Source organism: Rattus norvegicus, chromosome 6, assembly GCF_036323735.1.
Source record: "Rattus norvegicus strain BN/NHsdMcwi chromosome 6, GRCr8, whole genome shotgun sequence".
Classification (NCBI taxonomy): domain Eukaryota; kingdom Metazoa; phylum Chordata; class Mammalia; order Rodentia; family Muridae; genus Rattus; species Rattus norvegicus.
In genome coordinates, this window is record NC_086024.1 from 108826271 (window position 1) to 108849292 (window position 23022).

General features: G+C 47.7%; 1 protein-coding gene across 9 annotated transcripts in view; it reads right to left on the minus strand.

The window, feature by feature from the left end:
* Positions 1 to 23022, minus strand: part of Dpf3 (double PHD fingers 3) — a 278933-nt gene that overhangs the window by 248479 nt on the left and 7432 nt on the right. The window lies entirely within an intron of this gene.

Consider the following 23022-nt stretch of genomic DNA (forward strand, 5'->3'; position numbering starts at 1 on the left):
AGCTGAGGCAGGCATCAGCTGATGGAGGCTTGCTGCTTACTGCCTCCATCTTCATGGCTTGCTCAGCCTGCTTTCTTATCCACTCCAGAATCACCAGCCTGCTGACCTCATACCCACAGTCAGTTATCCTGGTACCCACATGATGGGAGGAGAGAACCAACTTCTGAGAGTTGCCCTCTGGCCTCGACATAAGCACCAGTACATGCTCACGTACACACACACACACACGTGATACACACACACACACACACACACACACGTGATACACACACACTAAACAAATGTGAAAATATCATGAACCCATTATTACATATCATCAGCATATGATAATTAAAATATTTTAAAATGATACTTATTTTAAATAATCTCCAGTGTGGGAAGTAGGCTAGTGATGACATTAAACTGGCTAGGAGCTGCTAAAAGTTAAAGCTAGATAGTGGGCTAGATATGAGGGCTTGCTAGTCAATGTATATTGGAATCTTTGTATTATATGGTTAAAAGAGAGAAAGAAAGAAAGAAAGAAAGAAAGAAAGAAAGAAAGAAAGAAAGAAAGAAAGAAGGGAAGGAAGAAAGAAAGAAGAAAAGAAGACACCTTTCCCGGCCAGCTAGGAGTTAGTATCCCCCTAAAGCTGAGCTGAGCCTCTGTCTAGCAGTCTGTCTTGGTCTTGGTCTCCTCTTCACTTTGGCTGCTACAGTTCTCTGCAGCTCCCCTCCCCCCACCCCCCACAGCCACACCATCCCCCAAACCTTACCGAATCACACTTTTCCAGCTTTCATGTGTTTGGTGCCTGGTCACACCCACCTGACCTTACCCTTTCCCAGGGGAAAATACAGCGTGGTGTGAGCACTGTGGTTTCACACCTATGCTCACAGCTATCTTCAGCCTCTCTGCTCTAGAGATGCGCCTTTGACAGGTGAGGTCTGGGGCACGCTCCACTCAGGGCCCTGGGCCATTGTAGGCAATCCGGAGCCAGGGCTGGGAGTGACAGAGATGCTGCAGAAAGGGTTGCTGAGAGGTCACCTCCACTGTCCTCCAAGACTCTAAGACAGGAGTGCGGACGCCCTCCAAGACAACCCTGAATTGCTTGGGATATTGTCCAGACTAGGGAATTTCAACCTCAAAGACATAATCTGATGGGAAAAGTAAGCACATCACCTACGTCTCATCCCAACCCGGGTCCCCACATCATAGGCCAGGGAGCCAAACACTGGGAAAGATGACAGAGGACGGTACCTCTCATGGGCTCCCGCAACCGGAACCCACACCCTAGAACCCACCTCCCACCCCCAGCCACCACGGCCCTCTCAGTTAGGGCTCTAACAGCCTTTGCGGTCACTCTTTTTGACCCAGCATACTATCTTGAACCTTTTCTGGTCTATTGTATGAAACCGTGGTCTGCTGCGGCTTGGTCCTTTAAACTGACCACCGTGTTATTTGCATACACCTCTCTGTGTAACCTATTTTTAACTGCCAGTGCTTGACTTTTCAATTATTACCTTCCTAGAAGGGAAAACCGACTTGCCTGTCTCTACCACACACATACACTTTCTTTCTCCATAGCCCCTGGTTTTCTAGCCGCCTGCCTGCAACTTGTCATCTGTCTGTCTGTCTGTCTGTCTGCCTGCCTGCCTGTCTGCCCACCGATCCATCCATCTGTCCATCTGTCTATCTAGCTCTTCCCCCCTCTTCCTCTAGATGTTATTTCCTTACTGATTACTGTTTCTGTGGCTGTGGTTATATAAACTCCGTTCAGAGCTGATGTATAGTATTCTGTGATTACATTTTCTCCACTGGGTAACTTTTGCTCCCTGGGATTAATAATTGGCTTCTTTAATTCATTTGCTTAGTGTTGTATGCTCAACACTAATCCAAGCACTTTTGAGGACAAACTAAGTAAATTTGAATACATGTACATGATTCTAGCATTTTCCTGTGAGGGAAGACTTATTTGATCTGGATAATATCACAGCCACCGCCTGTGAGCATGCTCAGCCGTGAAAAGACACTTTCCAATATCTGTACTTGGTACATATTTCTCAATGAGGGAAAAAATCATCTTGGAGAAAAAAAACCACAACCGTTTTCAATTTTTCTAATTTATCACAATAATGGAAGTAGAATGTTAGGAGTAAAGATTTTGAAATGTTTAACTCATTCCTTCATATGCAGAGTCTGTATTATATTGGCCATTAACGTAGCATCAATCTAGTGAACAGACGTGCTCTGGGCACTTTTGCCCAGAGACTCTCCAATCTGAGCATGCTCTCCCTTCAGCAGCCTGGCACAAAGTGAGCACATATTGGACATGTAGCTGAATGACATACATCATTGGTGCTGGAAAACAGTTCTTGGACTGATTCTAGAAACACCTTAAATAGTATTAAAGCTCAGTGCCGGGCCAGTTCGCTGTGCCTTTAGAGTAATTCATTTACACAAGGTCCCAATGAGACTCACTGGATCAGTTCTCCAATCTCTCCAAGGGGAAACTCAACAAAGACAGGTCCGGTAACACCCCTGCCTACCAGACATCTCCAACCCCAAGCTTTAAGTGCAAAGTAGAGCCCACCCACAGCCGCCAGAGCCTATCCACAACCACCAGAGCCTATCTACAACCACCAGAGCCCTCCCATAGCTGTCAGAGCCCACCCACTGTCCTTGCCAGCTCATCTCCAACCTGCTCAGGCCCAGTGCTCTGGGGTCACAGGTGATCTCACTTTTTGTCACTCTCCTAACCCAATTCCTTCACAAGTCTTATCATCTGACTCAAAATGTAGAAGCCACTGTTTCTGTTCCCACCTAGGACTCAGCTCTGTTCCCCTCGCCAATCTCCCTGTTCTATTTCTGTCTCCTCCAAGCCTCCCCCTTGTCTCCTCTCAACCATGGCGGTGCAGTTGTGGCCCTCCAGTGGTTCTCAACTCTACCAGATAAGCTCCGCCCCACCCCTACTTCAGCCACGCCCATTTACTCTCGTTCCACAAAACAACAGCTCCTACTTCCACCTCAGACCCCATTACTGTCATCTGCATGAATCCCCTCCTTCAGATGATCCTAAAAAGACATGTTTAGTGAGGTCCTCCCTGGTCACTTTGTCTTAAATTCTTATCCTCAGTAACCCTTATTCTGAGTTCCCGCTCTTGTTCCTCCTCACACTTCCGGCCAGTTCTCTTACTTACTGAGACTCTCTTCTGAGAGCAGCTCTGACCCAAAGCTCCATGGTAGCAAGGACTCTGCCCATTTCATTCGCCGTTGCTGGCCCAGCCCTACAACGGGGCTGGCTACTCAACGGGTGTTTAATTAATAAGAACTTCTCAATATAGTAGCCCCCAAACCCCCAGCAAGGGTATTTTTCATTTCATTTTTATTTGTATGTGTATGAGTGTTTTGCCTGTGCTGTGTAGGTGCACCGTGTGTGTGTGCTTTGCGCCTGGGGAGGTCCGAAGAAGATGCTGGATCTGCTAGAACTGGAGTTACAAATGGTTGTGAGTCACCACATGGGAGCTCTGGAGAGCAGTCAACTCTCAGTGGCTCGCTGCTGAGCCATCTCTGTAGCCTCAAGACAGGTATATTTTGTAACCTTCTTCAAGATATAAAGATACACGGTTCAGTTCTTTGTCCATGGCAGTCTGTGTTTCTGAGTATTTGTGTGTGTTTGTGTGTGTGTCTGTCTGTGTATTGCTGAGTGTTTCTGTGTGTATCTGTATGTTTCTGTGTATGTGTCTATATGTATGCCTGTATGTTTGTATGTATGCTTGTATACCTATATGTGTGTTCATGTGTATGTGTATGCATATGTGTATCTGTGTGTTTCTGTGTGTGTTTCTCTATATATGTGTCTATTGTAGGTCTGTGTGTGTGCACATGTATATATGTATGTTTGTACCTCTCTCTCTTTCTGTGTGTGTGTGTGTGTGTGTGTGTGTGTGTTCCCAAAGTTGGAAATCACCTGCTCAGAGGAGACAGAAGGAGGTACAGGTGCCACTGACCTGAGGGTGATGGCCACCCACAAGCAGGAGAGGAAGAGAAGGTCGATGAGAAAGGGAGAGAAATTAGCACATAGATGAGAAGCTCACTCTCAGAGATTCCTTCTCCTGGTGTGAGTCAGCTGAGGCTGGCACCAGTGACAAATTAATTTCATGATACTGTTGCTCACATTGGAACTTTAAGACTCTTTAAAAAAAAAAAAAGTAACTGATGTGTAGGGGGGGAAAGTGCATCTGTCTGCATTTCTATCCGTGAAAGCTAGTGACAAAGCGAGCTGCTTTCCAAAAGCACTTGCTTTGAGTATGCACTGACCCACCTACTGTGTGCCCAATGGACTGAGAGCTAAAACTCATCAAGTAAGACCCAAGGAGCTCCCACAGGTGGCACTGATGACCAGAAAGCCACCATGCTGAGTGTGCATGCTCAAAGCATGGAACTGAGACCTGCCCAGATGTGGCCGGTTCTGCCTGAAGAAAGCCTTGAAGAGGAGCAGAGACTGTGGGAGTCCATGGGGGAGAGGTGGGCGGTAGGAATAGGCATGCTGGAGAGTTCTTAGAAACAAAGGCCTGCAGGTGGGAAGTACGTGACCAAGTAGGACTCAACCTCAGAGTCTAGGATAGGGCATAGAATAGAATGATTTGGGGTCTCGGAGCCCCGGGTAACGCTTACAAGTGTCACTCATTTTTTTCTCCCTTGGCTCCGCTGCACGCCCTGACAGCTGTGCTCCCAACTCGGGACATCAGCACAAGGTATCAGCAGCTCCCTAAGCTAGAAACGCTATTCCCCCAATATCTGCGCATGTCAGCTCCGTAAACACTTTCATCAGAAGCATCTAAGAACCAGCCACGTAGGGACGACCCCACACACGTGCGCCCCTGCCCTAGCGTTGTTTCCCTGAGCACCATTTACTATGCACATAGCCACTGCTGGTCTCCCCCACTAGAGAGTGAGCCTCCTAGCAGGCACTGTTCCGTTAGCTGCTACATCCCAGCACCTACAGAGCTTGGCACATAGTGGGAAGTCATTAATAATTGACGGGCAAGTGAACAAAAAAGTACCCATAATGCTCCTGAGATTTGGGTTGTTTATTTCTGTCCCTTTCTATGGGATTAAAAATTGATAGGAAAGGAAAGATTGTACTTTTGGCTACTCTACCCCAGCTCCTCCCAAAGGTCTGCACAGGGCTGCCACTCAACAAATGGTAGGTAGATGGTGGAAGGAAGGAAGGAAGGATGGATAGATAGACGGATGGATGGATGGATGGATGGATGGATGGATAAATCTTATAATCAGTAGGGCCACTGATGACATAATGGAACTGTTCTGTGCACAGCTCCCTGTAACGGGAATTGCCTAATGGGATAAATTAAGTAGCTCTAGCCAGTGGTCCCATGGGTCATATTGTGGCCTCAGTGGCAAGCGACCAGAGTGGAGGACAGAATCCAGAGGTGACCAAGGTAAGCGCAATAGGCCTTTGGAGCCAGGCATGGGAGTTCGGGACTATAACTCCAGCTACATGCAGAAGGCTAAGACAGGAAGATCCCAAGTTCGAGACCCTCCAGGACTACAGAGTGCTTTCAAGGACAACCTAAACTAGCAGTGAGACAGTGTCTCAAGGTAAAAATAAGTGGACTAGGGAAGCAGCTGGGGGGTCGGGGGACAGGGGCAGGTTACATATTCGATTTGAGCCTGTGATTAAACAATGCCCAGTACTGGCCGCAACCCCTCCTGGCCAACACACACAAAAGACTCAGGGCTGAGTGTTGGTGAGGAAAAGGGAAAGAGAAGCCAAAGATGGCCCTGAGGTTTTTGTTGGGTGATGGTGAGGTCTGAGGAGGATAAGCAGCGTTTAGGATATAAAATGAGGTAGGGTAGGGTCAGCAGCAGGATCACCCTGTGAGAAGATGGGATTGTGGGTGCTGGTCCATGGGAATTACATCCTTTACTGCTCCAACTAAGGAGCCTTCCGGACTACGGATGCCAACGACAAACCGAGTCTCTGGAGTCACACCTAGTTCCAAATGGAAAGTCAAGCAGAGGTGAAGGACAGCACACAGCAGTGCCTGATGTCATCAGACCTGATGTCGTCAGACCAGATCATAGAAATGTGGCACGGGGAACGATGTTATCAGCTTCGTGCCCAATGAAAACGCTCCAGAAAGGGGCGCTCCTGTCACGATAAAACAGAGAACACGGGCAACAGGAAAGTTCTGCTTCTGGGCGTCCCTTCTCTTGAATGAGTCTGAGGCAGCTGCTGAAGGTGAGGGGGTCAGCAAAGGATCTCAGGTAAGTGGGAAAGCATAACAACTGCTACAAGAGAGAGTTGGGAGGAGGCTGTAATGACGTCACACTCCCAACGACTGAAACCACAAGTGTGCAGAGGGTACAGTTAAGGTGGCACACATGCGTACCCAGCTAATGTTACCTGTTAGTGGTGCTTTATGTCCTTGTTGGGGGACAAAACAACAAGAGAGCCACAAGCACGGCTCTGGGATCTCTCTGCCCCGACTTGCTCTGACAGGGTTTGTCTGATGTTTATTTGATCTTCAGTGTGATGAGCTCTGTGAGTTATCGTCCCTTGGTTTATGCAGGTAAGGTTGATCACTGGGTCCTGTACCCCAGTCACTTTAGTTTCCCCACTAAAGCCACCAGGCCAAGTAGCCACATACAACCTCTGTCCTGCCATACAGGTAAGTGGGTTTTCTGTGTGTTTGGTGTGTGTGTGTGTGTGTGTGTGTGTGTGTGTGTGTGTGTGTGTGTTTGGTGTGTGTGTGTGTGTGTGTGTGTGTGTGTGTGTGTGTGTGTGTGTGTCTGCTTGTCTGTACGTGTGGTACATCCATGCAGAAGCCCATGGAGGCCACCCAGGCTGCCTTGGGGTGGGGGAGACGTGCGGGGGGGGGGGGTGTTCACTGCCTTTTTTAATCCAGGCGATGAACAAACCCAGCCACATGGCTTGGCTCCACACATACCAGTCATGTGATCTTTTTTTAAAGATTTATTTATTATGTGTAAGTACACTTCAGCTATCCTCAGACACACCAGAAGAGGGCATCAGATCCCATTACAGATGGTTGTGAGCCACCATGTGGTTGCTGGGAATTGAACTCAGGACCTCTGGAAGAGCAGCCAGTGCTCTTAACCGCTGAGCCATCTCTCCAGGCCCAGCCACGTGGTCTTGAATAAGCTGCTTTATCTTGGAGTTCTCTCATCTGTACACAAGCAAACTTGACAACCTAAGTTTAAGGCCTCAGCCCACATCGTGGAAGGAGAAAAGTGACTATGTAGCCAGGTTGTCCTCTGGCCTCCACCTGTGTACCATGGTACAGATGGACACACACAGACACCAAACTTGTAAAAGTAAGTACACACAATTTTTACATATTTACTATGTTCTTTCGTTCTACTTCTTGGCTTCCACTGAATGAATGGATGGGTGTTTTCTGGTGTTTTGTTTGGAGCCTGGGTCTCATGAATCCCAGGTTGACCTTAAACTGACTGTATAACCAATGATGACTTCAATCTCCTGATCCTCCTGCCTCCAAGTTCAAGACTAAAATTGCAGGCATGCATCCCGAAAGGGTTTTTGTCAACTCGCAACTCATACTCCCAAAGTCTTCAACTGACACTTTCCCTATTTGTATCTGGTCTCTTAGACAGAAAACACTCAGAGAACACAAGCCCACTTCTCTTTTTAGTACCCAGCCCCTCACTGTGATGAACAGAGCCTTCCAGATGAGGAGTTGTTCCGCCACCCTGTTGAGAATCTGGTCTTCCACTCTTCAGCTCTTTCTTCTCATAGGTTAGGGACCCTCTCAGCCCACCCCATGAAATGAACCAGCAAAATGATTCTTCTTTTCCTGAGTTTAATCCCCTCGAAGTCACTGGACCACCCCGAGTCACATTTGGTCATGGACCTCCAGGGCAGGCTGAATCAGAGAAACCGAAAGTAGGACCCGTCTAACACCTACATGTTAAAGTATGTTCCTTTCCAGACACATGATGAAACCTCCAGGCTACCCAAAAGGTCTTTTACATAAAGATGAAGCAAAGACCATGTGACTAAATACTGCAACTTCAAGGGGCCCTTTCTAGGTCATTCCACACTAGAAAACAGTTGAGGCCATCTGTCGCATAAAGAAGGTGGGGCTCACTAGGGTTCGTGCGCCATCCCTGGCCCGCTCCCACCCTCATATTAACTGTATGATGCCCCAGGGCTACTGCCGACCTGGCCGGACTTTCATTGCACGTCCAGGCAGGGAGAGAGCCCACAGCCATCTAAAGCACTTCCTAGAGCAACCTTCCATCCCAAGCCGGAGCTCTGCCTGTGAGCTAGACTGCTGGAGAAGGATGAGTCAAAATGACTGTCTCGCTCTCTGGTCAACAGCTGTGGGGCAGCTCAAGAGCTTCAACGTCTCCCTGTACATCTACCTCTTGACGACCGTATCACTCCAAGAACCCAGAGCATTCCTGGGGAAGGTCTGAAAGAGTACAAAGATGCCTCCCACGCCTCTCTTAAAGGTGAGGATCTCTTGTGCCACCTTGTCTACTCCGTACAGGTTTGGGATTTTACAGAGGGAAAAGTTCTAGTACGAATAGCCCACTTCTGCTCTGCCCTGTACTGAGTAGGAATCTACTTTTCGGATGGAGCGCATGAGATCCCAAAAGAGTCTAATCACAGCCAGGTGTGATAGGTCATAGCTGTGGTCACGTGGCTGAGGGGATTGAGGGTAGGGGTCAGAGGCAGCACAATCAAGAGCTGGGTCAACCTGGGCCACAGAGGTCCTCATCCTCTCTTAAATAAAGGAAAGCTGTTATCCAGAAATGGTTCCAGAAGTTTTGTTTTTTTTTTTTTTTAAAAAAAAAAAAAAGAAAAGTATGTCTGACCCTGCTCGCTGAGCTGAGAAAGGGTGTGAAGAGGAAAAGGTGGCGTGGGCTAGAACTAGCTTGCCCCGAGATCATGATTGGATCTCTTTTTATATTCTACATTTAGCCCAGAAATGCCTCCTTAGAAGTTGCTCATCCTGTCCTTCCCGGCCTCCATTGCTAAATCTCTCCATAGCTGGGAGGGAATATTTCGAACGTGAACTGGATCAGGTCGCTTCCTACCTTAAATCCTTCCATGGCTGCTGCCTGCTTTTAGAGTAAAGTTCACGGTCCTTACCACGCCATGACCAGGCTTCCTGCCTTCTCCAGTTTCGACCTCACTGCTGACCACCAGTCTTCCAGGCGGCCACAGGGCCTTTGCGCATCTATTCTCACTCCCAGACAGGAACTGTTCCCTCCCTCAGGGAAACTTTCCCTCTGTACAGGAGACCAAAACAGTTCTCCCGACTACACTCTCCTGTCTTCACAGACTTTTCAACAGAACACAGATTCCATTCTTACTTCTATAGCTGTGAGAATATGGGATTGGTACTGTCTTCCCAATCGAACCCCAAGCTCCATGAAGACAAGGCCTGCATTGGTTTGATTTACCGCTGAATACACAGGGCCAATGGAACTGGTACAATGTGTGTAGTCGAGAATGTTAGACAAGAGCCTCTCATGTTGCTGCCCAGAGGGACAGTGAGGAAACATGAAATAAAGCCATAGATTTGTGAAGCCTGAGATAGGTCAGTGAGAGACACAGCATTCTCCCCTGGACATGGGGAACTGAAATTTTTCTCAGTTGTCACCAAACGCCCCCAGAGTTCCCTCTCTTAAACAAGAGCCACTTGCTGGTGCTGTCCCTGGAGGGCGTTTAAGAAGGCAGCTTACCCCATGGGGATTGAAGGAGGAGCAAAAAAGAGGGTCAAGAGAAGAGACAGAGATTGGAGTGGCAACCTCCAGAGTATCCAATTTAAGCTCTCTGAAATGTAGCTTTGTCCCCAGTCACCAAGACTCAGAAGGAGGTGGGGAGGAGAAGGTCGCAGACAACAGCTTTGTTCCTCTCTCTACCCCAGCTGCTGACATGGAACTCAGGCTATCTGAGATCTCTCTTCCCTGGAGGCCTCTGTGGGGGCTGCGGTGGACAGGGAGATTTAGAACAGTCAATCCAGAAAAACAGGATGGCTTTTCTCTTCGGTTATCAGACACATACCCATTCAAGGGATACGAACCAAGCTTAAGTTTGGATTCTCAGCCTGGGCCACTCATCAATTTTACCATGATGGGGGGGAAAGTCCCTGTGGACAGTTAAAAATAACATAAGGGTCTGGTGTTTGGCATGGCAGCTTGTCAAGCAGAGTAGAGACCTGCTTCCAAGAATGTTCTGGAACTCACATTCACACAGCAGCCTGCCCAGGAAGGTTAAGAATTAGCAGGGTGCCCCAAGGGCTCCGTATTACCCAGATAATGACTGCAGTAACACATCCCGAACCAGGCAGACAAGCTCACAACCTGACTTTTCCTCCTCCCCCATCCCTGGGGTCTGAGGGACTTTCAGCCCTTTTCTAGCTTGAGACAGGAGGGCAGAGTTCATCCATGCAGGAAGCACCCTCCCTTCCAAGGAGGAGGCAGTCACAGGATGCATAGACGCTGGATGTAGGAGCCCAGGCAGTCAACCAGGGTCACTGCTTCTCTACGAGCTGTTGTCAGGGTCTGTGAAATTCGTGTTCTTTTCCACAGGGACCCAATATCAACAGCAATTAGCTAGTATGTAAATAATGGCAATAAATCTTCCTCAAACTCTCTTCTAGTTTATTCTAGTAAAAAAAATTAATGATAATACTAATCAGACATACTGTCCTCCACCTATAATCTTAGCACACTAGAGGGAGAAGCAGGAGGTAGAGGTTGGAAGTTCAAGAGTTCAAGGTCAGTCTCAACTCTATAGAGTCAGAGACAAGCCTGGTCTGACCTAGTCAATCATCATCATCATCATCATCATCATCATCATCATCATCATCACCAACACCACCACCACCACCACCACCACCACCACCACCACCACCACCACCACCACCACCATCACCACCACCACCACCACCACCACCATGTTATAATGGAATTCTAGAAATTCCAGTAAAATTATAATTTCTCCTACACGTTCCATTTCTTTTAAAATTCCAATATGCATAAGGTAGTGAGGGTGTCAACTAGTGTGGCTTTCCATCTTAAAGAGGAAAACAGAGCATTGCCAACATCCAGCCCAAGGTGACATGTGTCAGCTGTTCTACCAACAGCTTCCATCCAGTCTTCCACCAACCCTATCAAGCCAGAACTATCAATCACACTCCACAGATGAGGAAACTGAGTCCCAGAGATTAGAAAACCAGCCTTCAGTCATAAAGGTCAGATTTGAACCCAGGCTCTGGCCCTTAAGCCCGAGCCCAAGCTACAGTTCACATGACAGCTGCTCCCCTAGGTCTGACTCCATATCTAAGCTTACAAAGAGCCCTCCCTGTGCATAAGACAAGACTCTGCCTGAAAACCAGCTATCTGAAGGATGATGTAGCTGGAATACAAGTGGACGGATGGCTGAAGGTGCTTGGATGGGGTTGGGGAGGTACCACCTTTAGCCCTGTTCTTCTATCTGAGCCATAAAAACTCATCCTTGACACCAGGCTTGAAGATAGAGGGTTCACGTCTCTATGCTGGATTGACTGACTGAGATATAGATGTAGCCCAAGCTGGCCTCAAATTCACTGTATAGCCTAGGATGACCTTGGAGTTCTAGACTGCTGGAATTAGGGTAATGCAGTTGGTTTATGTGCTGGAGACAGAACCCAGGGATTCATACAAGCTAGACAAGTACAATTAACCCCACCCACAGCCCTGGGTTGGGTCTGTATAGTGTATTTATTAATACCATTTGTAGGTATTAAATACCTAGCTCGTCAATAGCTGGACACGGTGGCGCACACCTGTAATCCTAGCAATTGGGAGGATGAGCCATGAAGGTCAGAGTGGTTACATGAGACTTTGTCTTATTAAAAATAATAAAAGCAAAGACTAAAACTACAAAAGAGGGAGATATTTAACCATTTTCCTCAAGACAGGGTTTCTCTGTGTAGCCCTGGCCATCCTGGAACTTGCTCTGTAGACCAGGTTGGCCTTGAACACAGAGATCTGTCTGCCTCTGCTGAGATTAGAAGTGTGCACCACCACTGCCCAGCACTTTATTTCTTGAGAGAGGGTTTCCCTGTGTAGCCCTGGCTGTCCCTGAGCTCCTGTTTAGATCAGGCTGGCCCGCCTCTGCCTCCTGAGTGTTGAGATTAAAGGTCTGCATGACCATATCTGGCTCCAATCCAACTCTAATCCACTGCTTGGCGGGGCTATGCCCCTCAAGCTCAGTCCTTTGTAGCAAGATTATTTCTGCATCTAGACAGGACTACCCCAAATCCAGAGGGCCTGAGGGCTCATACCAGAGTAGGCTTGGAGATACATTTTGTTAATCTCTGCTTCCCCTGATAGTCACCCTGGAAAATACTCAGAATGCATAACATGGGCAGGAAAGACAGGTCAGCGGGGAAAATGGATTTACCAAGACTGACGACCTGGGCTCAATACCCAGGACCCACATGGCAGAGCAGAAGAACCCAACCCCCACAAAGTCCTCTACAGGCAAGCTGTAGTACATGAGTGTACACACACATAAACATACACACAAATGCCGTTCCAAACTTGCTTTTTAAAAAGACCCCATGACAAAGGAACCCAGGACCTGGGTCTAGTGTAACCCTTCTGTGAGTAGTTGGAAGGAGGCAGTCCGTCTCTCTGGAGGGAAGACCAGGAGTTATAGCCTTCCATGCCAGAATCCCATAGCTATGTTTGAGTGCTTTCCAGGAACTGTTCCAAGCAGATGCACGCCTAGAGCCTGGCATAAGGAAGAGTCCCCACTACCTTCTGAACATACACACCCCACATTTTTCTGTCTTCCCCATGTTCCTTCTCACCTCATCTTCCCTGTTCCAGAAAGGGGGTCCTCGTTAGAGTCACGCAAATGCTTTGAAAATCTTCATTCATCTTCCTTTGCTGTGTGATGTCTTTAGTCTCACTTTCTATGGAGCCTGCCCAGTTCCCAGCGTCCTCCTAATGGCAGATGGGAGGCCATCTCCTCTTTATCTCTCCTTATCTCCCCCACAGCTCTCCCTTCTCTTCCATAAAGTACTAACCAGGTCCAGCAATGCTTTGTTTCTGAGGTACACTAGATGAGCCAGTTCAGGGTGGAAAGCCATAGACAACCATCAACCTTCAAGCTTATGCCTGCAGAGACCATTCCCTAAGGAACGGTCGGCTGTCAGTGGATGCTGGAGGAGGGGAGTCCTTGCCCTCCATGGTGTAGCCACTGCTGAGTCTCTGTGTTCTGAGAATAGCTCAAATTCATGCTCAGTTGGTCACAAAACAAGACAAAAAGTCATGAAAACGGGACGAGGGGCTTGTTGGAAGGGGTCACCAGAGAGAGCCAGGGGAGGGGAAGGGGGGAGAGGATTGGGTGAGTGACCAGAGCACATTATATATGTGTGTGTGAAACCATCAAAGCATAAATTTGATTTTAAAAATGATATGCTGGGTTTGGTGGCACACGCCTTTGACCCCAGCAGTTGGGGGTTGGCACAATAGAAAGTGGATCTCTATGAGTTCAAGGCCCACCTGGTATACATTGTAATTCCAGACCAGCCAAGGCTACATAAGTAAGACCTTGTCTAAAAAGAATATTTAAAAATTTAAAAAGATAGAGTTTTGGTTTTGTTTTATTAAAAAAAAAAAAAACCCAACAACAACAAGAAGAAAAAAATACACAGGCCTCTCCTGGCCTGGGACAACCTCTAGCCTCTCACTCATGCAGCTTCTCTCTGCTTTCTCTAAGTTTATCTGTTTCTCCTCATGTCCCCCTCCCACTCATAGTTCCAGCAGACCATCAGAAAAGACAAAGGTGGTGTACCCTTTCCTCCCTTTTGTGCCCCTTTAATTCTTTCAGATGGCAATGCTGGCCACAGAGCAAAGGAGAAAGCGGAATGGAGAAGGGAGGAGGGGTCCAAGGGAAGCCTAGGCTGGAGGTGTAAACCTTGGCATGAAGCAGTAAGTGGATTATTCCTCGATCTGTGGCTCAGAGGGCCTTGGGGCAGCTTAGCTCTGAGTCGAGAATGAAATAAGAAACAGAAGGCAAAAGAAAAGTCAACTGGTTACTGGTGGGATTTTTCTTCCTGAGGATTTGAGAAGCTGCAGGAAGCAGAGCCCTGAGGAGAGATGCTAGGAGATGGGGCTGCCCAAGACTGCCAGCTCTGGGTCTTAGAGAGAGGGCTGGGTGCTTTCCTGTGCTCTGCAGCATGTAGAGCAGTCTGTCTGGGTAACTCAGGAGACGGGCACTTGGGGCAGCCCTGGGCAATAGTAAAACAATCCCATCCATCAGAGCTTCTATGGGTCTGCATTTCCCTGTAAAGTGAAGTCATTCTGGACAGATAAAGGCCAAGAATGAATGATCACTGGACGAGGGGCCAGGACTATTGGGTCCTCTCATCTTGGCAGATCATAAACTAAGAAAACAAGAGTTCTATTGCTCTAAGATCTAACTAGGTCTCAGAAAGGCTCCAAAAGTTAGACTCATAAACCAGCTAGACTCCATTTCTTCCCCCTGATACTGGCTGGGATTGCTACTGTCTGGGAAGGCAAACAATACCTCTAGTAGGCGCTTGGCCAGAGAGCTCGAAGAACTTCCCGAATTTCAAAGATCAGTGTCCATCCCAACTAACCTTGCACATCACTGACCTAAAATGGAGTGGTCCAAACTGGTTCCCCACTCCCCAGAGACAAGTGTGATTAGATAAAATGGGGACAGAATATGTGTAAGTATCTGTTATACTGGGATGGCTGCCCAGAAAGGAAATGAGTACTAGGGAGAGGGCAGCCCCGTGTGCCCCTTTCCCACTGGCTTTGTGCTGGAGTAGAGCTTCCTCCAAGCACAGGTGCTAGTGCAGCTCAACCTTTGGGAGGTGACAGGTATCTTTGCACGGTTCTGTCCCTGCAGCCTGCATTTTGGGCAAAGTCTAGGTGCTTTCTAGCCTTGTGCATTGAAGGGTTAGGTGAGGAGGTCCAGAAAACCCGGATCCGGACTAAACATTTTAACTCCTAGAGTCTGCCTCCTCCTCAGATCTTCATCTTCCTCCAGACACAAGGATGAGATTTCCCAGAAGTCCTTCTTCCACACGAAAGAAAGGATCTGGAGAAGGTCTGCAAGGGTTACAACATCTCTCAAGTCAGCATCTCTCCTAATGTAAGACAGAGGTGCTCTAAGGACCCTGGAATGCCCTTTCCAGCTCATTGTCCAACCCAGCACTGGACGTGTAGGAACATCAAGTCACTGGAGATTATCCCATCCAGGCATGTGCACTGTCAAAGAGTGCAGAAGACATTCTCCACAAAGATATCAGTACCCTATGGCTGGACTGACATCATCTCCAGAGCATGATAGAACAGTGAACTCTCTTCAGAGTTCAACCTTGGCTTTAACCATTAAAGGTTTTATGCCTTCTACTTTTGCCAATCTTAATAGCCCAGTATAGAGCCATGGCTGTGATGGTGAACACCTTTAAGCCCTGCACTCTAAGTTTGAGACCAACTAGAACTACAGAGCGAGTTCCAGGACAGCCAAGGCTACACAGAGAAACGCTGTCTTGAAAAGGGAAAAAAGAAAGAAAGAAAACACCAAAAAAAAAAAACCCCACAAAACTAAACAGAATACCCCACTAAAGTAAAGCCAAGCTGTTCACATCTATCTACCACTACAAATGACACGGCTCAGACATGCAGCCATGCCTCCCACACGTCAGCACCTCGAAGCCTGTGTCTGATTCCTGACATCTGAAATTAAAGAATGTGTAAAGAGAATTCCACTGCCTTTCCCGAATGCGGGCCATTAAAGCAGACAATGAGAACAAGTCAATTCTAAAGACAGCCTACCTCCAGGCTTCATTCACTCAGCAATTCACCAAGTGACAGTTAGGCTAGGTCCTAGGGACAGAAAAGCACAGCCAGTCACTGCCTTCCTGAGCCTTTTGCTGTAACTGGCCACAGTAGAGGATCTCCATGATGGAAGGAGGAAAGACATGTGCAGGACTGAGGGGGCCAAAGGCCACTGTGGATAGCACCACCCTCTAAGGGTCAGCAAGGACTACAGCGGGGAAAGGGAGCCCTTGAGCTGTCTGGAGGCATCAAGCAAACAGTGCATCTGGAAGTAGGCTGGGGCTAGAAGACCATTTACTGATATACAACAGCCGTAAGAAGCCTATTGAGATGGCTGAGGATGGGGAGGGGGGCTGCCTTCACACGGGGATTCAGAACATCCATTCAGTCAGGTGTAGTGATGCACACCTATAACCCCAGCCCTTATGAGGCTGAGGGAGAAGAGAAACTGACCCACATCTCTCCTGTGGAGACTGTCACCCAAGAGCCCGGACATCTGCAGGGTATCCACAGATGTATTCATCGAGGGCTCTGAGCCCCTTAAATCCACATGTGGAGGTCCATACTCGGGTACATCTATTCCAAGGGGGCTGATCTGCAGCTTTCTAGAGATTCAAGGACAACAGAATATACCCAGCAAACACTGAGTGGTGTGAACACCTGGTCACAGCGTTGAGAACCGCTTTCCCCTCGCTGTCTCTTGCACATAGCTGGGTTCCTGACCTGTAAAAGGTAGGTAGGGTTTGAAGGCTGGCCAAAGAACTATAGAGAGCAGAGGTACACTCCAATATAAGGGGATAGGAAGGAAAGACCATTTCCGTCACCAAAATAAACATCTGTGTGTACAAACCAGGCATCAGGCTCTGGCCTGGCCTTTTAAAAACCTTAGGCTACAAAAAAAGAATGTCTTCCCAGCCTCTTGTTGCCTGGGCCAATACTGCAAATCAAAGTCCCTAAATGTAGATATAAGTCACCGAGGGCAATTCACTGCAATCCCCAGATCAAGTTCAGACTTTAGCTAGCAGTTGCCTAGCAACAGGTAACCCCAAAGACATATCACCAACCCCCGGTGTCAAAAGGGCATTTTGTGGCCACACTGGTTCTAAAAACTAGCCTGCACTCAAGCCTGCCTGCCAGACCTCTGTGGAGGTATTGGACAAAGGTACACACCCCTCGGTGCAAAGGAGGCTGGGAGGGGGAGCCAGGAAGCTGGGTGGATAGCTGCATGCTTGCCCACCACTACACAGTAGCAGGCAGAAAGCGATAGTTGCCTCTTCAACTCCTTCTTCAGATCACACAGCAATTAATCTGCCAAGAAGTCGCTCAGCTGATCCCAGCCATGCCTAAATAAAGAAGCAGCCCATGATATGAAGACTGGGCTGAACTGATCTCAGTCTGCTCTCAAGCCAAGCACCCTTAGCAGCAGCAAGAATGTACTATTCCAGATATGAGGGCACACACACTTAGTCCCAGCCAAGAGAAGCTGAGGCAGGATCCCCTGAGCCGAGACAGGGCTCCACAGTAAGAATAGTTGTAGTTGTTGTTGTTGTTGTTGTTGTTGTTGTTGTTTGATTGGGAATTTTTGTTATTGTCTGGGTGCTTGGATGGTTTGCTTTTTGGTGTTTTGTTTTGTTTGAGACAAGGTCTCACTATGTAGTCTTGGCTGGGCCTGGAATTCATAGAGCTCTACCTGCCTCTGCCTCCTGAGTACTAGAGTTAACGGTGTGCGCCCCCACGCCTGGCCCCATCTATTATTTTAAGAATAAAAATCACTGGAGTATACATAACACCGTGGTGGGTGGGATGATGAACCTCAGACTGTAACCCAAAGTGAACCCCAGGAAGTAGGTTTGAGCCACCTCACTACCTTACACCTTCAGAGAAAGCCCAAGAGCCAAAGGACCTCACCTTCCGTGACACAGAATTTCTTCTTCTCTTTTCCGCTCTGCTGTTTTTGACTTTGCTTTCTTTCTTTTTTGTTGTTGTTGTTGTTCTTTTTTTTTTTTTTTTTTTTTTCGGAGCTGGGGACTGAACCCAGGGCCTTGCGCTTCCTAGGCAAGCGCTCTACCACTGAGCTAAATCCCCAGCCCCCTTTGCTTTCTTTCTTTCTTTCTTTCTTTTAAATGAAAAGCTCATAATCTCTGACATGTAAAAGTCAAGTGAAACTTGAGCTTAGAAGGCAAAGTCTATGGTCCAAACCATCACAGGACCCACCACTGAAGTGGACTTGCTCTGGATCCCATCCTCCCATCTTGGGGAAAGGTCTTGGGGGTAAGGGGGGTCAGGGGCAAATAAACAGACCCATCTAAAAGCTATTCAGGAAGAGCAAATGCGCAAGTCAAACAACAACGAATAAGAGGATATAAATCTAGATAAAATATTAAAATCATTAAATGGCTGCTGCTCCCTGAAGATTGGGAAAAATGAAGAGAGTTAATTAAAAGCAATCTCCATGCACTGCTGAGCCGGCCAGCCCTGATAAATGAACAGCTGGGGCTGCTGTGGAGGGCAGACAGGGGTTGGGGAGGGGGCCCTGCCAGGAGACGCCTGCGACGGTGAACAGAACACGGGGACTGAAGTTTCATGTTTTATTAAATATTTTATGACTGCTGAATAAAGTTGTTCTAGAGAGAGAGAGAGAGAGAGAGAGAGAGAGAGAGAGAGAGAATGAATGATGGGCTGAGCGAAGGGACTAGGGGGACGCTCCTTATGGATGGAGAAGTATTGTTTGATTTCAAAGACACTTGGGGCATTTCCGATACTGTCACCAAATGCAACGGCAGATAAAACATTGTCTTGGGAAACCTTTCTACAAAAACTTGGGATTTCCTAAGGGTTTGTGGCACACAGCACCCAGAGAGGAAAAAACACAAACAGAAACAGAAATGAGGACTAGGAAAGAGATAGAAAGCAAAGACAGAAGAGACTTTCAAACTTCTCATTACTAATCCAGCCTAGACTTTTAACCCAAAACTAAAGTCAGCAGAAAATGCGCTCGCGCTCTCTCGCTCTCGCTCGCTCTCTCTCTCTCTCTCTCTCTCTCTCTCTCTCTCTCTCTCTCTCTCTCTCTCCCCCCCCCCCTGAGTCCTTTATCTCTGCAGTCAAATAAAATTTGGGTTGTTTTTTTTTTTATAATACTCAGAAATTTTCAAGCCGAGTTGGAGTCCATAGACCGGCAACTTTTTAACGGTTAGAATATGGCCCTTCTGGATTCCGAGGGAAACCCTCAGTCTTTTTCCTGATGAAAACATAATCAAAGAAAATGATTGGGGGAAGTGTTTTTCTCCTCCACAGAATTTGGATCGGAAAGGGGGGTGTGCATTGGGGAAACATAAGGGCTTATGCATTTGGATTGCATTTTAATTAGGTGGACAGAAGCGGCCGCCTGTTAATTTTTCTTGCTTGTTTCCACTTAGCATTCATCACAGGCAGAACCACCGTAGAGCGCTCCCACGATAATAGATGGTTCTGCACTGGCTAAGTCCTCGGGGAAAATAATTAGCAAGAGAGAATATATTCTCTCCACTCCCAATGTCCCAGCCACCCTGCCCCCCCCCCCGCGCCCCATCTCCGGCAGCAGTTGCTTCCTCCTCTCACCACCCCACCCCTACCCCAATGACAGGGGTTTTCCTGGGAGAGGACAGTCAGCCTCCTGTTTCCCAGGCACTTAGCACCCAAGAGTCAGACTCTAGAAGCTGAAACAGAAACCAGAGGTCCTTCTGAAAGTAGATGACCTGTAGACGCAGACGGGAAGGCCGTTTGGCTGTAACCAGGACAAGATAAAGGACGCTCCTAAGTTGGCTCCAGTGAGACCATTCCCACTGGGCTCAACTCAACGGTGATCCAAGGAAAGTCATTGCAAGTATGATGGCAGTGGGGACGGCTTTGTGATTAGTGCACTGCTAAAGGACCCTTGAAGCTTGCTTCGAGATTGTATGTGCAGCCTCTCCAATGCTAGAAACCAATGCGTAACGTAATGATTCAAGCCCATCGTGAGCTTTTATGTCCAGTTTTCTATAAGTAAGATGTCCTTTTACAATGCCTCCTAAAGCAACCGTTTGCCTTCCTTGTTCACCAGCGGATGCAGACTCCAGCCTTGGTGAAAGGACCAAGAGCTTAGCTGAGGACCCAAGCCCGCCCAAGTGTTTCCCTCTACCCACTGCCCTTCCCATAGCTACTGGTCCTGTGGATGAGCTCAGCTCCGGACTCCCAAGGTGAAATGGGACTTTCTCTTGACCTCATCTTCATGCCCACTTCAAATCTAGACCACGTGAAAGCTGTCTGAGCTCCCGGGACTACTGAGTCACAGTTTGATGAGCAAGATTTGTATTAAAGACAAAGATTAGATATGATGTCAGTGACATGTCTTTTGGATAATGTTTAATAGACCAACCATGATGGGTCAGACCTCTGACCCCAGTTACTCAGGAGGCAGGCAGGAGATAGCTGGTAAGAGGTGGTCTCAAAGAAAGCATGCTGGGTATGTGACTCAACAGAAAACTCCCCCAGCATGGGTCAGAACTTGGGTTTGATCCCCAGCAACACGGACACACATCTAATGTATTAGGTTATCCTTGACTCTTGAGAAGGACTCGATACGTGACAGGGACATTCAGCTCTCCCGGGAATGCCTTATACTTGGAGTTTCCCCTTTCTGAAAAGTTTTATTTCACTTGGGCCCCTGAAGGATAAACAGGGGCTTGGGCAGGAGAAGAATTAAATAAATAAGTTCTCCCCCTGTGCAAAAACAGGCTCAGTTTTTGTTTGTTTATTTCCTGGGTTTTTTCAGTATATGTGTATGAGTGTGTGTTCATGTGTGCGTGCGTGCTTAGATAAAATATCTGGTGTATCGTCAGCTTATTTCGAAGTCACTAGCTGAGGACAGCCTTGAGCTTCTAACCCCCTGCTTCTGCTTCCCTCGTGCTAGGATCATAGGCAAGCGCTACCATGCCTCATTCGTGCAGTGCAAGAGTTCAAACTCTAGCTTCATGTGTTAACCAACCAACTGAGCTCCATCTTTAGATCTGTGTTGTAACTTTACTTTCCTCTGTTGTGTTTGAGACGAAGTCTCACTCTGCAGCCCTGGCTGGCCTTGAACTCCCAAGGGAGCCACCAATCTGTCCTGTCATCCCAGGTGCTCCCTCCCTCTCCATGGGGACAGATTTCCTCATAAGGAATTCTTACCCTCACAGCAAAGGTGGCACAAGGGGCCATGCCAAGAACTAGGAATGGGAGAGGTGAGTGAGTCTCCCGATTCCCAGCTTCCTGGGCCTTTACCACTCCCCAGACAGTAGTGCTAATACCTAGAGAAGGGGTAGGGAGGAGGCTGAGTTCTGTAACATTGTTATCATTGTTACAATGGGGTTGCCGAGTTCTGTAACATTATTATCATTGTTATAATGGGGTTGGGGGGTGGGGGGACAGCCTGTACCAGCTAGAACTGCAGCCTCTGATTTGTAAAAAGTCCGAAAATAAAGGCAATCCACGCCTCTACCCATAAGAACTGAGCACAGGGCCTGGAGCGGTTACTAACACAAAAATGTTCATAGCAGCTTTATTTGCAACAGCCAGGAACAGGAATGGCTCGAGTGTGCAGTAGCAGATAAATGGATAAACAGAGTGTAGCCCGTCCATACAACAGCCATAAAAAGGAATGCAGGTCTGATATACGCCCACTGCAACGGGGATGGCGCCCAAGACATTGCGCAGAGTGACATAAGCCAGACACGAAAGGGCAAACAGAGCAAGTTTCCATTCATATGGAATCCTTAGGCAGAGAGCAAAAGGACACTTCTAGCTCCTGGGAAGCAGGGTATAAGGAAGGAATGATTATTGTCTAGTGCTGAAGGCTGAATCGAGGGCCTTGCCCATACAAGCCCCTGCTCTACCTACCACTGAGCTAGAACCCAGCCCAGAAAGGTGTTTAATGAGGACACATAAAGTTTTGTTCGGCGTGCTGAAAAAGTTCTAGAAATGGCTGGCCAATAATTATCAGTGCATTTAATGTGGGCTGGCAAGATGGCTAAGCAAATACAGGTGCTTGCTGCCAAGCCTGACTACCTGAATTCAATCTTTGGGACCCACACGGTAGACAAAGAGAAGTGACTCACAAGTTGCCCTCTGACCTCCATAAGCAAATGGCATACCAGGGCATGTGTATATGTATGTGTATGTATGTGTATGTGCCCCCATACGCAATAAATATTGTTAAAATGTATTTAATGCCACTGAACTGCAATGCCTTAAAAATGGTGTTTTTGTTGTTGTTACTGCTGTTGTTGTTGTTTGGGGGTTTTTTGGTTTTGTTTTGTTTTTTTTTTTCAGGACAGAGGTTCTCTGTATAGCCCTGGCTGTCCTGGAACTCAGAGATCTGCCATCCTCTGCCTCCCAAGTACTTGAATGAAAAGAGTGTGCCACTGCCACCCTGCTAAGATGGTGTGTTTTCTACCACGCCTATCTTATCAAAGGTTTTAAAATGTAAAAGGGGCGTCTGTCTGCTGAAGATCAACTACGTCACTTTTCCTTCGGCTTAAGACTTAGAATTTACATGCTGGCATCTGCAAAATGGCTGATAAGTCCTGCGAGCCCTTCTTCCTCCTTTAGGCTTGCAGAAAATTGCCAAGGGAGATTTCAACCACAGAAAAGCCCGGTAATAATCCCCAGGTGGAGTCTACAACGTCAATAAAGGAAAGACAATGAAATTCCAATCTGCGTGATGATGCCCACACAGGTATGAGCCAGTTCCTGGGTGTCTGTTGGATGCCTGCCCCTCCCTCCACAGCAGTAACACAAGCTGCACTAGAGGGAGCTCAGTGAGACATCAGTACAGGCCCACAGGCTTCAGGTCACTTAGCAACCAGGTTCTTGTGGCTGTGCGAATGAGAAGGAAGCAAGACCTTTACCTCCATGTCATTTGAGCTGGGTGCCACCGTCAAACAATATGACTTAGATGAAAGGCAGAGGGTCAGCTGAAGGCTTGGGTCCCTCCTCTCTAAACTCAAGAGGCAAACCCAAGGCTTCACACATCCTAGATGAGTACTCAGAAATGGGCTACAGCACCAATGTTTACGTGGGCGCGGGGTTGGGAGGGGTAGATTGGAGAAGGAAAGCATTCTCCGTAATTCCAGTACTTTTCACATCTGGAAACATTATCTGAG